Below are 13178 nucleotides of genomic sequence, written 5' to 3' on the forward strand. Positions count from 1 at the left end.
TAGGAGTAGAGTCTATCACCCTGAATTATTTCTCAGAAACTTGTTATACCCACTCCCCTTGAATCAAAAGAAGTTGAACATAGTGTTTAAGAGTAGTGGCTATATTTCCCTGTCTATTTCATAAATCTCTTCTTGTAAAGACACTTGTCAGGATGGAAAGATCACTCGTCAAGAGTCTCCTGTTTAATTAGTCTCCCTTTTTCTAAACAGTTATTTTCTGAATTACTGAGGTTAACTGCTTTTCTGATAAGTTTGAGAAAATATCTTCCTGGTTGATCTGGAACACACTATATAGGTCAGGTTGGACTTGAACTCAAAATAATCTCCCTGTCTCTGTTTCCTCAGTACTGGAACTGCAGATATGTTTCATCATACTGATGTTAAATTTCTGAAAAGTGGAAGTTCATGGAATAATGTGAATGGAATTGGAAATTTGGTATAATTGACACAGACAGCCTTAAGAGCTCTATTCATGTTAATGATGTTGAATTTCAAATGAGAACAGTTAAAAAGATTTATGATTTTTATTTGCAGCTATGTTGAGTTTACCAGCCTTGGGACTTCTTGAAGTTAATATTATTGACAAGAGAAAAGCAAGAGACTTGATAATAAGATGAAGTAAATTCAGTGTCAAATTATGGACTACAAGCCCAAAGAGAGGGAAATGAGGCAGGAAGGAGGAGGAGAGGTGAGAAACGTTGAAGGACCCACAAAGGATAAGATAGTTACTATGTATAAAGATAGTAGGAATGAATTGTTGAAAGTATGACACATTAGGAATATACAGGGTTGATAATATTGGCAACATCAGGTATGCCCACAGAAACAAATATCAAAGTTGATGAAGAAAAACAAAAACAAAAACAAAAACAAAAAACACTAAAAAATAGGTCATGAAACTGAAAGGCCAAAATGTTGGAACAATATTTATATCACTATGAATTGTAAAATAAATTATACTCACAAGATTAATAACGTACAATGAAGTAAAACAGTCAATGCTTCTCTTTCCCTCTCTCACTCACTCATTCACTTCCTCCCTCACTCCCCTCTCTCTTTCCTGTGAATAGAAATTTCTAAAGTAGCACATTTAATTATGTAAGTACATAAGATCTAAAATTTGTGGACTTAGAAGAGATGATGTTATGTTTCCAGTTCAAGTTTGAAGAGCCAGAAGGGCCAATGCATTTTCTTCTGAAGGGCAGCAGAATCAACACACAGGAAAAAAAAAATAGTACGTTAATTTCAGTACAAAGCACAGAAGATGTTCCAGCCTAATGGCAGGCACACAAGAACAATCTCTTCTTACTCAGGAATAGGTCATTTTTTGTTCTATTCAGAACTGCATCTGATTCAATGATTCTACCCACATTTTAGACAGCAATCTGCTTCACTAAATCTATTGAGTTAAATATTAATCTTGTCCTAGAAGATCCTTATAAAAACACATACAATATTGTTTAATCAAAGAGCTAGATAATCCAAAGCTCAATCAAATTTTCATGTAAATGTAACAATCACAAAGGATAATAAAAAGTATAATTAATCTAATGACATAAAATTCCAAGCTTGGAAGCAGAAAAAGGGTGAATCAGCTGCAAAGCATGTCCCTATCTCAAGAAACAACTGTAGTTGGAATGTATCATGAAAAAAAAATGTTTGCAGCTTAAAAAGGCTGCAGGGGACTTCATAGATTTATGAAAGAACTAAATTTCAATTAAACTAATGAGGTGAAGGAAATACTAAAATAATTTTTTATAGATGATAAGAATTTGGTGAGAACTCAGTCTTAGTTTCAGAGGGCAAAGTATAAGGCTTTCAAAGGTTTCTACATAAAGTTAATGTATTAAAAATTAATTATCAGGGCAAGAAATGAAGCAACCTCAATACCTAAGGATGGCATGGAAACAACAAACCATAAACAGGAGTAAATTAGCAAAGACTTTGGTCCAAATCAGTATGACCATGGAAATCATATTTGTTATGATGAAGTGAATGGGAGCTGACTAATGCATATTCCCTAGTCCTATAAATTTAAGTGTATTTCATTTGCAAATAATGTATAAGTAGATGTGATTAAAGATGAGATGTGGCTATCATCCTAAATTATCCACACAAAACCTAAAATAAATAGCAAGTTTCATTATAAGAGCATGGTTGGGGGAGTTTTGATGGGCAGAAAAGGAGGAAGTAGTGTGAGCCCAGAGGCAAAGATTAAAGTGATTGTTACATAAACCACAAGAAGCTAGATAAGACTCTCTTCAGGAGCCTGCAAGGTAGAGTGGAGTCTTTGCAATCAGATAGGCCTCGGATTGACCTGTGACTCACACACTTTAGGAAAACAGTTTGGACAAGTTCTTACATGTCACTGAGCCTCATATTTCTGTTAAATGAGAAAAACAAAAATTTTGTAGTGCTGTGAATAAGAGTTAGATAGAATGTGTATGTTGAATTTTGCATAGAGTTTGGCATAATGTAAGTGTTCCAAAATGTTATACTCATGAAACCATGTCAATTATGCTCAAGAGATTGGCAGCTTTAGGTACTTAGTCTTAAACCTTCCCTACTCTCAATACACAACCCTCTTTTCTGCAAACTACATTTTCAACTATCGTTCACTTTATCAATATTTCCTTAATAAACAGCTGTAGCCTCTAAATTCTAAACTCAACTCAAAGGTAAGCTTACAAAAGTGATGCTGTGAAGTTCCAATAACATTTAACTTCAGCCTCTATAAATTAATATTTCCCCCTTAGACCAAAGATCAATGGATAGATATAAAAAGATAAACACTTTTATCCTTGATAGCAATTGCTTACTTCTAAAGCTACACATTGGCTCTGACTTCTGTTCAACTGGCTACAGTTTGCAAAGGAAAATCATTAATTCTAAGAATCTAACATCTTCACTGAGAGTCAAAGCGTTCTGTCAGCAAAAACCAAAACCATATATTTTATAACTGATTTCCAGAGACCTCTTTGTAACAAGAGATTCTCTCCTGCCAAATGTTCTTAGTGTCTAGGGAGAACGTACCAAATCAAAATTTGAAATATTTTAGGCTTGTTTTTGAAAATGTATTTTGATTCTGTAGGGATTTTTTAAATCCCTAGTGATGATTTGATAGAAAAAGATATTGAAATATTAATTCCAGCAATGGCAACTATGAAGGGCAGGAAATTGTAACTCAGAATGAAGTAGCAGGTACCTTGGTAAGAAAGATGAAGAAATTTGTTCTAGGAAGAGAAATATAATCTGAAACTCATAGGAGGAAAACTCTAGCAATTCTGAATTTAAAGAGATTCAGTTACAATGGAGCTCAAGAATGAAAATTTCAGAGGGAGAGTTATAATTAGAAGAATGAAGGGAGCTGGAGGAGGACTGCAGAATTTTGCAAATCATTCCAAGTAGTGTATTTGTGTAAAATAAAGAAGCAGAAAATCTCGCTAATATATTTTTCATAGAACTATTTTCAGAAAAAAAATATATATAGTGAACAGTAAGTAAATGGAAATTCATTTTACCTTATTTACTATGTATTTTACTGACAGTATTATACTCATATTTTTCCATGCCTGTTTATTTGTAAGTTATTTAAACTAGGAATATGTAAGGTACAAGGGCATATACATTCCATTTTCCCTAGAATTTTAGTATCTGTTTTCAAAATTGTTTAAAACCTCTGCCCAATTTAATATTTCATCATTCAAAGGAATAAGTTAAGAATCAGATATAGCCAAAAACACTCTCTTAATTTATAGAAAATTTTGTATCTCAAAAATCTATTTGAATGATAGAATCTATAATTTAAGCATATTTTGAAATAATATGTGTATGTTGTTTTCCTCTGTTAACAACAATACTAACAGTAATGAGAATCTCAGTTCATGAAGCTGTGGGGGAAAAAACAGTATAGGAAATCAGATCAGATTCTGGTCTAAGTTGCTGCTCACTGGGTGGCATGGGTAAATCACTTAATCTGTCAGAGCCTTGGATTTCTGTTCCACATAATAATAACAGGCATAATAATAGGCAAATAAGATTGAGATGAAAATAAAATTATGAAAGATAAAAAGTTGTTGTCAAACATTATATTAAGCTAGCTAATTTCAAATATTAATTATTACTAATTATTACAAAAATATTAGCAATCTATTCAAGTATTAAAATAAATATTTGCACAAAGAATACATTATATTTCACTTCATAACCAGTGAGTAATTACCTCACAGATATTTTGAATTGAAACTGGATATGACCTAGTATGACTGACAATTACATTTCTCCAGAATATATATTTTATATTCTTTATTAATTACACTTTATTCACTTTGTATCACCCCTGTGGTTCCCTCCATCCTCCCATCCCAATCCCTCCCTTCCTCAACCCTCTGCATGCATGCCTCTCACCAAGTCCACTGATAGAGGAGGTCTTCTTTTCATTCCTTCTGATCCTAGTCAATTAGGTCTCATCAGGAGTGGCTGCATTATCTTCTTCTGTGGTCTGGTACTGCTGCTTCCCCCTCAGGGGGAAGTAATCAAAGAGCAGGCCAATCAGTTCATGTCAGAGACAGTCCCTGTTCCTAATATCATGAAACCCACTTGGATACTGAACTGCCATGGGCTACATCTGTGCAGGGGTGTTAGGTTATCTCCATGCATGGTACTTGGTTGGAGTATCAGTCTCAGGAAAGACCCCTATGCTCAGATTTTTTGGTTCTGTTGCTCTCCTTATGGAGTTCCTGTCCTCTCCAGATCATACTGTTTCCCAGTTCTTTCACAAGATTCCCTGCACTCTGCCCAAAAGTTGCCCATAAGTCTCAGCATCTGCATTGATAGTCTGCAAGGCAGAGCCTTTCAGAGGTCCCCTGTGTCAGGTACCTAACTTGTTTCCTGTTTTCTTCTTCTGATGTCCATCCTCTTTGCCTTTCTGGATAGGGATTGAGCATTTTAGCAGGAGTCCTCCCCCTTGATTAGTTTCTTTAGGTGTGCAGATTTTACTAGGTTTATCTTTTATTATGTCTATATGAGTGAGTATATACCGTGTGTCTTTCTGCTTCTGGGCTAAACAGAGAATTCTCGATAGAGAAATAGTAAATGGCAGAGAAACACTTAAAGAAATGCTCAACCTCATTGGCCATCAGGGAATGCAAATCAAAACGACCCTAAGATTTCACCTTACACCCATCAGAATGGCTAAGATGAAAAACTCAAGTGACAACACATGCTGGAGAGGTTGTGGAGAAAGGGGAACCCTCCTCCACTGCTGGTGGGAATGTAAATTTTTACAACCACTCTGGAACGCAAACTGGCGCTTCCTCAGACAACTAGGAATAGTGTTTCCTCAAGATCCAGCTATACCACTCTTAGGCATATACCCAAAAGAGGCTCAAGTACACAATAAGGACATTTGCTCAACCATGTTTGTAGCAGCCTTATTTGTAATAGCTAGAAGCTGGAAACAGCCCAGATGCCCCTCAGTGGAAGAATGGATACAGAAATTGTGGTATATTTACACAATGGAATATTACTAGGCAATAAAAAACAAAGAAATCATGAAATTTGCAGGTAAATGCTGGGATCCAGAATATATTTTAAGAAAAAAACTTACTTAGGTAATGTAAGAAATAAAATCTTGATACATAAACATTAGAAAACTGTGTAAGAAAACTACAAATGAATCTCATAATTATCAGTGGAAAATTTTAAAAAGTAGATTCCATTTACATGTGAAAATTAAAAAGAAAGATACAGTGACCAAATGGGACTTATTCCAGAAATGCAAAGGTGACTTATTTTGTACTGGAAAGTTTGATATCTTCTGCTTCAAAAAATCTAAGAAAATATTTTCCATAGTTATTGAAAAATACTTTTTTTAAATTTAACAGTATAATGCTAAATGATATAACACAATTCTTTGTGCTGTGTATTTGAGTAAGTATGTGTGTTGAGAATAACTAAGTATTTTGAATAAGAACATGAACAAAACAATGTTTCTACAGTTACAATTTCATAAGAAAAAAAAGTCACTGTAAGTGCAAGAAGTTGCAAAAGTAATTGTTAGTATATATCTTGAAAACCAAGTTAAATACACCAAAATCTTAAGGAAATACAACTATTATGATTTTGTCATGGCATAAAGCTAGCATGCAAAAATGTCATAAACACACACACACACACAGAGGAAGAGAGGGAGAGAGAGAACACAATCAACATTTCCATAATACATCATTCAAAACTTATGTAACATTACAAATTCCAGACATGCTTAAGTAACTTTGAACAATTGAGGAGACTTTCTTTCTTACATAGGATAATTCAAATTTATGAAGACACAAATTTTCCTGAAATTAGTGTGCTTGCAAATGTGAATAACATTTCAGTAAATTATATAACAAATAATATATAATAATGACCCCATAATATCATTATGATGATGAAATGTTGCAAGTAGTTTGAGACCTTAAATGGCAAAATATTATAGGCATATCTGTGATGATATTGTCATAGACTTAGTTCATTGTGGGTACGCATATAAATTATATACAGTGCACAATAATCATTTTAACAAATGACCGTCTTACTGATTTACACATTTATTATACTTACATTTTATTAATTTTCCTTCTTTTAAAAGTTTCATTTTAATATCACAACCAGTTTTGCCCTCTCTCCTCTCTTCCCCATCCCCCTGCCCCACCTACCCTTTATACTCCATCTTGTCCATTCCCCCTCTGTTTCTCTTCAGAAAAGGACAGGCCTCCCAAAGATATCAACCAACCATGGTATATGAAGTTGCAGTAAGCCTAGGTACCTCCCCTAGTATTAAGGAGAAAAAGGACCCCAAAGCAGGCAAAAGAGTCAGAGATAGCCCCTGCTCCTACTGTTAGGAGTCTCACAAGAAAATGAACCTACACAACTGCAAAATATATGCAAAGGGACTAAGTCAACCCCATTCAGGCTCCCTAGTTGTCAGTTCAGTCTCTGTGCACCCCTGTCTTTCAAGGTTAGTTAATTCTGTGGCCTATCTTGTGGTTTCTAGAGCCTTCTGGCTCCTGCAATTCTTCCTCTCCCTCTTCTGCAACATTCCTTAATCTTTGCCTTATATTTGAGGGTTGAGTTTCTGCATCTGTTTTGATAAGTTGATGGGCAAAGCCTCTCTGATGACAATTGAGATATCCAGACATATTGTTAATTTTTTCATTATTATTATTATTATTATTATCATCATCATCATCATCATTTATTCAATTTGTGTTCTGGCTGTGGCCCCATCCTTCGTCTCCTCACAATACCACCCTCCCTCCCTCTTCTCCCCCTATGCCCCTAACCTAGCCCACTAATTTTAAAGTGTACTTCTACTGATAAAAGTTGGGATAAAGATAGAGCAGAGACTTAGGGAATGTCCTAACATTTCCTAGCTCACCTTGACACCAATCTCATGGGAAAGAACCAACACCTGACATTATTAACAATAGTTTGTTATACTTGCAGACAGGAGCCTAACAAAACTGTCTTCTGAGAGGCTCCACCCAGCAGCAGACTGAAACAGATGCTGAGACTCACAGCCAGACACTGGGCGATTCATAAGGAATCTTGTGGAAAAGTGAGAGGAAAGAGAAAAGGATCCGGAGGTGACAGGAGCTCCATAAGAACACCAGCACAGCCAACTAAACAGGACCCAGAGAGGCTTGCTGAGTCTGAAGCATCGACCAAGGGCCATGCATGAACTGGATATAGGCCCCCTACAAAGATCTAGCAGATGGGCTTCTTAGGCTTCATGGAAGTTCTCTCGTAAGGACAGCAGGGTCTGTCTCTAACATGGACTCTGTTGTCTTTTTTGATCATTTTCCCCTGGCTGGGTTGCTTCACCAGACCACAGAGGAAGAGGACTTGCTCAGTCCTGATTCTCCTTGATGAATCCAGGCGAGGGTCTCCCCTAATCTGATGAATAAAGAACTGGTAACAGGGGAAAGAGGGAGGGAGTGTGGAACCTAGAGGAGAGGAAGGAGGGGGCTAAGATAGGGATGTAAAGTGAATAAATAATTAATTAATTAAGATTTGAACTCAGTGACAGGCTCTCTGATTACCTCCCTCTGGGGGTGCAGCCTTGTCAAGTCCACAGAGGGTGACAATGCAAGCAGTATTGATGAGACCTGATAGGCTAGGGTCAAATAGAAGGGGAGAAGGACTTCTACTATCAGTGGACTAGGGGAGGGGCATAGGGGGAGAAGAGGGAGGGATAGCGGGTTTTAGAGGGTATGGGGGAGGGAGCCACAGAGAGAACAAAAGTTGAATAAATTGTAATAAATAAATTAATTAATTAAAGTGTGTAGCGTAACTCAGTATGCTATTGCAAGATCAGTAGCTTCGTACATTTTGTGTTTACTACATCATTTTGAATTCTAGATATAATCTAACATTGTTTTGTTTGTCTTGTGCCTATAGCAAAAGGGTATATATTAGAAAGGCTTTTATACCCTAGATTGATGGAAATAAATTCTTACTTTGTATCTCCTAATAAAGTTTTTCTCAGACAATTCCCTAGTAAAGATGGGGCACTTACAGAAGTGATGCCAGACAGAATAAATACAGTGGTATTTGAACTAATAAAAAAAATCTTTTTGAAAGTAGACATACAGAGTCCAATATGGCGGTGACCAGTACACATATTATCTGAGAGCCACAAGATCTGAAACTCCGAAATTGATGTGTGAAGAGGATGTGGAAGCCAGAATATCCACATTGATGCTTTCTGGGTGAGAGGGAACAAACCTTGAGCTGGGACAGTTTGGATCCAGGTCACCTGTGCACTTCTCAGGAGTCTGAATGGCAAATATCCGAAGCCCCTGCACTTCCCTTGCCCTAAGCACAGGCCTACCTGCTCAGCTTAGGCAGCAGTGGTTGCACCCAGTAAGACTCCATAATATCAATATTATATGAAGATCTAAAGAAGTTAAAAAGCAACAAATCAAGTAATCCAATTTAAAAATGGGGTAAAGAGTTAAACAGAGACTTCTCAATAGAGGAATATCAAACAGTAGAGAAACTCTTTCTTTTCCTTTTATTATTATTATCCTTTATTACTATTTATTCAATTTGTATCCTGTCTGTGGACCCCTTCCTCGTCTCCTCCCATTTCCACCCTCCCTCTTTCTTTTCCTCCTATGCCCCTTCTCTAGTACACTGATAGGGGAGGTCTTCCTCCCCTTCTATTTGATCGTAATCTATCAGGTCTCATCAGGACTGGTTGCAGTGTCTGCCTCTGTAGATGGAAAAGGCTGCAACCCACAGCTGGATGTGATCAGAGAGTCTGCCATTGAGTTCATGCCAGAGGAAGTCCATTCTCCCCTTATAAGGGACCAAGTTGGAGACTGAGTCTATGGGCTACATTTGAGCAGGGGTTTTAGGTCCTCTCCATGTATGTTCCTCGGTTGGGGAGTCAGTCTCTTCAGGGCCACCAGGGCCCAGTTTTCTAAGATCTGTTAGTCTCCTTTTGGAGCTCTTAACCCCTCAAGGTCTTTATATCTCCTCCTTCTTTTATAAAATTCCATGTATTCTGCCCAAAGTTTGCTTAAGAGTCTCAGCATCTGCTTTGATACTCTGCTGGATAGGTTCTTTCAGAGGACCTCTGTGATATCCCTGCCCTGTTCCCTCTCCTCTCCATATTCTTATGTCCATATTGTTTGTCCTGAATGAGGATTAAGTATCTTCCTTAGGGTCTTCCTTGTTGTTTAGCTTCTTTAGGACTATAGATTTTAGTATGTTTATTCTAAATTATAGGTCTAATAACCACATATGAGTGAGTATGTACCATGTGTGTCTTTCTGCTTCTGGGTTACCTCACTCAAGATGATCTATTCTGGTTCCAACCATTTGCCTGCAAATTTCATGATTTCCTTCTTTTTAATTACTGAATAGTATTCCATTATATAAATGTACCACAATTTCTGTATCCATTCTTCCATTTACGGACATGTTGGCTGTTTCCAAATTCTGGCTATTACAAACAGATCTGCTATGAACATGGTTAAGCAAATGTCCCTGTTGTATAGCTTAACATATTTTGAATATATGCCTAAGAGTGGTATAGCTGGATCTTGAGGCAGCAGTATTCCTAATTTTCTGAATAATTGCCAGATTGCTTTCTAAAGTGGTTGTACAAGTTTACAGCCTCACCAGCAATAGAGGAGGGTTCCCCTTTCTCCACATCCACTCCAGCATGTATTGTCACTTGAGTTTTTGGTATTAGCCATTTTGATGGGTACAACTTGAAATCTCAGGGTCATTTTGATTTGCATCTCCCTGATGACTAAGGACATTGAGCATTTCTTTTTTTTTTAATTTCTCTTTTTTTTTTAAATTTTTTATTAATTACACTTTATTCATTTTGTATCCCCCCATAAGCCCCTCCCTCCTCCCCTCCCGATCCCACCCTCCCTCCCCTTTCTGCATGCATGCCACTCCCCAAGTCCACTGATAGGGGAGGTTCTCCTCTCCTTTCTGATCTTAGTCTATCAGTTCTCATCAAAATTGGCTGCATTGTCCTCTACTGTGGCCTGGTAAGGCTGCTCCCCCCTCAGGGGGAGGTGATCAAAGAGCAGGCCAATCAGATTATGTCAGAGGCAGTCCCTCTTCCCATTACTATGTAACCCACTTGGACACTGAACTGCCATGGGCTACATCTGTGCAGGAGTTCTAGGTTATCTCCTCGAATAGTCCTTGGTTGGAGTATGAGTCTCTGGGAAGTTCCCTGTGTTCAAATTATCTTGTTCTGTTGCTCTGCTTGTGGAGTTCCTGTCCCCTCCAGCTCTTACTATTTCCCACTTCTTACATAAAATTCCATTCACTCTACCCATCAGTTGGCCATTGAGCATTTCTTTAAGTGTTTCTCTGCTGATTGATATTCCTCTATTGAGGATTCTCTGTTTGGCTCTGTACCCCCTTTTTTTTTGAATTAGATTACTTCGTTTGTTGGTATTTAACTATTTAAGTTCTTTTTATATTCTGGATGTTAACCCTCTATCAGATATAGGGTTGGTGAATATTCTTTCCCAATCTGTAGGCTATGGTTTTGTTTTGTTTTTTATGTGTTTGTTTGTTTGGTTTTTTTTTTTTTTTTTTGACTAGAATGTCTCTTACTTTACAGCTTTTCAGTTTCATGAGGTCCCAATTATTAATTGCTGATCTTAGTGCCTGTGCTCTTAGTGTTCTGTTCAGGAGGTTGTCTCCTGTGCCAATGAGTTCAAGGCTCTTCCCCAATTTTCCTTCAAACAGGTTTAGTGTGTTTAGTTTTATGCTGAAATCTTTGATCCATTTAGAGTTTAGTTTTGCACAGGGTGATAAATATGGATCTATTCGATTTTTTTTTTTTACATGTAGACATCCAGTTAGACTAGCACCATTTGTTGAAGATGCTATCTTCTTCCATTGTATGGTTTTGATTTCTTTGTCAAAAATCAAGTATACATAGGTGTGTGGGTTTATTTCTGGGTCTTCTATCTGATTCCCTTGATCCACCTTTCTGTTTTTATGCCAGTACCATGAAGTTTTTATTTTTCTTGCTCTATAGTACAGCTTGAAATCAGGAATGGAAATATCTCCCCAAGATCTGTTATTGTAGAAGAGTGTTTTAGCAAATCTGGGTTTTCTGTTTTCCCATATGAAATTGTGAATTGTTCTTTCAAGTTCTGTAAAGTATTGCGTTGTTATTAAGCTCTTAAAAAATGTTTAACACCCTTAGTCATCATGGAAATGCAAATCAAAATGACCCTGACGTTTCACCTTGCAGCCATAAGAATGTCTAAGATCAAAAACTAAAGTGGCAACACATGCTGGAGAGCATGTGGAGAAAGGGAAACCCTCCTATATTTTTGGTGGAAGTGCAAACTTGTACAAAGACTTTGGAAAGCAATCGGGTGATTTTTCAGCAAATTAGGAATAGTGCTACCTCAAGATCCAGCTATACCACTCCTAGGCAAATATCCAAAATATGCTCAAGTATACACCAAGGACATTTAAGAGAAGAGAAAGGAAGGGTGGGATTAGGAACTACATTTGTTAGATCATTCTCATACTGGCCTTTAAATACAATTATTTCCAAGATATATTTATGGACATTTGGGATCAGAGAAGTTAGTAAGCCATTGTATTCATATAATAAAACCAAGACAAGAACAATTTTTTTTAATTCTTTAATGATTACACTTTATTAACTTTGTATCCCCCCTGTGGTTCCCTCCCTCCTCCCATCCCAATCCCTGCCTTCCTCCACCCGCTGAATGCATGCCCCTCCCAAAGTCTACTGATAGGGGAGGTCTTCTTTTCCTTCCTTCTGATCCTAGTCTATTAGGTCTCATAAGGAGTGGCTACACTGTCTTCCTCTGTGGCCTGGAAAGATTGTTTCCCCCTTAGGGGGAAGTGATCAAAGAGAAGGCCAATCAGTTCATGTCAGAGACAGTCCCTGTTCCTAATATAATGAAACCCACTTGGATACTGAACTGCCATGGGCTACATCTGTGCAGGGGTGTTAGGTTATCTCCATGCATGGTACTTGGTTGGAGTATCAGTCTCAGGAAAGACCCCTATGCTCAGATTTTTTGGTTCTGTTGCTCTCCTTGTGGAGTTCCTGTCCTCTCCAGATCTTACTATTTCCCACTTCTTTCCTAAGATTTCCTGCACTCTGTCCAAAGGTTGCCCATAAGTCTCAGCATCTGCAGTGATAGTCTGCAGGGCAGAGCCTTTCAGAGGTCCTCTGTGTCAGGTTCCTGACGACCAAGTAGGCTTCATCCCAGGCATGCAGGGGTGGTTCAATATACAGAAACCCATCAATGTGATCCACCATATTAACAAACTGAAGTAGAAAAACCACATGATCATCTACTTCGATGCTGAAAAAGCGTTTGACAAAATCTAACATCCATTCATGTTTAAAGTCTTGGAGAGATCAGGGATGCAAGGCACATACCTGAACATAGTAATGGCAATATACAGCAAGCTTATTTCCAATATCAACCTCAATGGACAGAAACTTAAATCATTCCTACTGAAATCAGTGACAAGGCAAGGCTGCCCACTCTCTTTGTATCTCTTCAAAAGTGTTCTTGAAGTCCTTGGTAGAGCAATAAGACAATTGAAGGAGATCAAGAGGATACAAATTGGAAAGGAAGAAGTCAAATTAT

The sequence above is a fragment of the Psammomys obesus genome, unplaced genomic scaffold, assembly GCF_907164565.1.
Source record: "Psammomys obesus unplaced genomic scaffold, mPsaObe1.curated_primary_1811, whole genome shotgun sequence".
Lineage (NCBI taxonomy): Eukaryota > Metazoa > Chordata > Mammalia > Rodentia > Muridae > Psammomys > Psammomys obesus.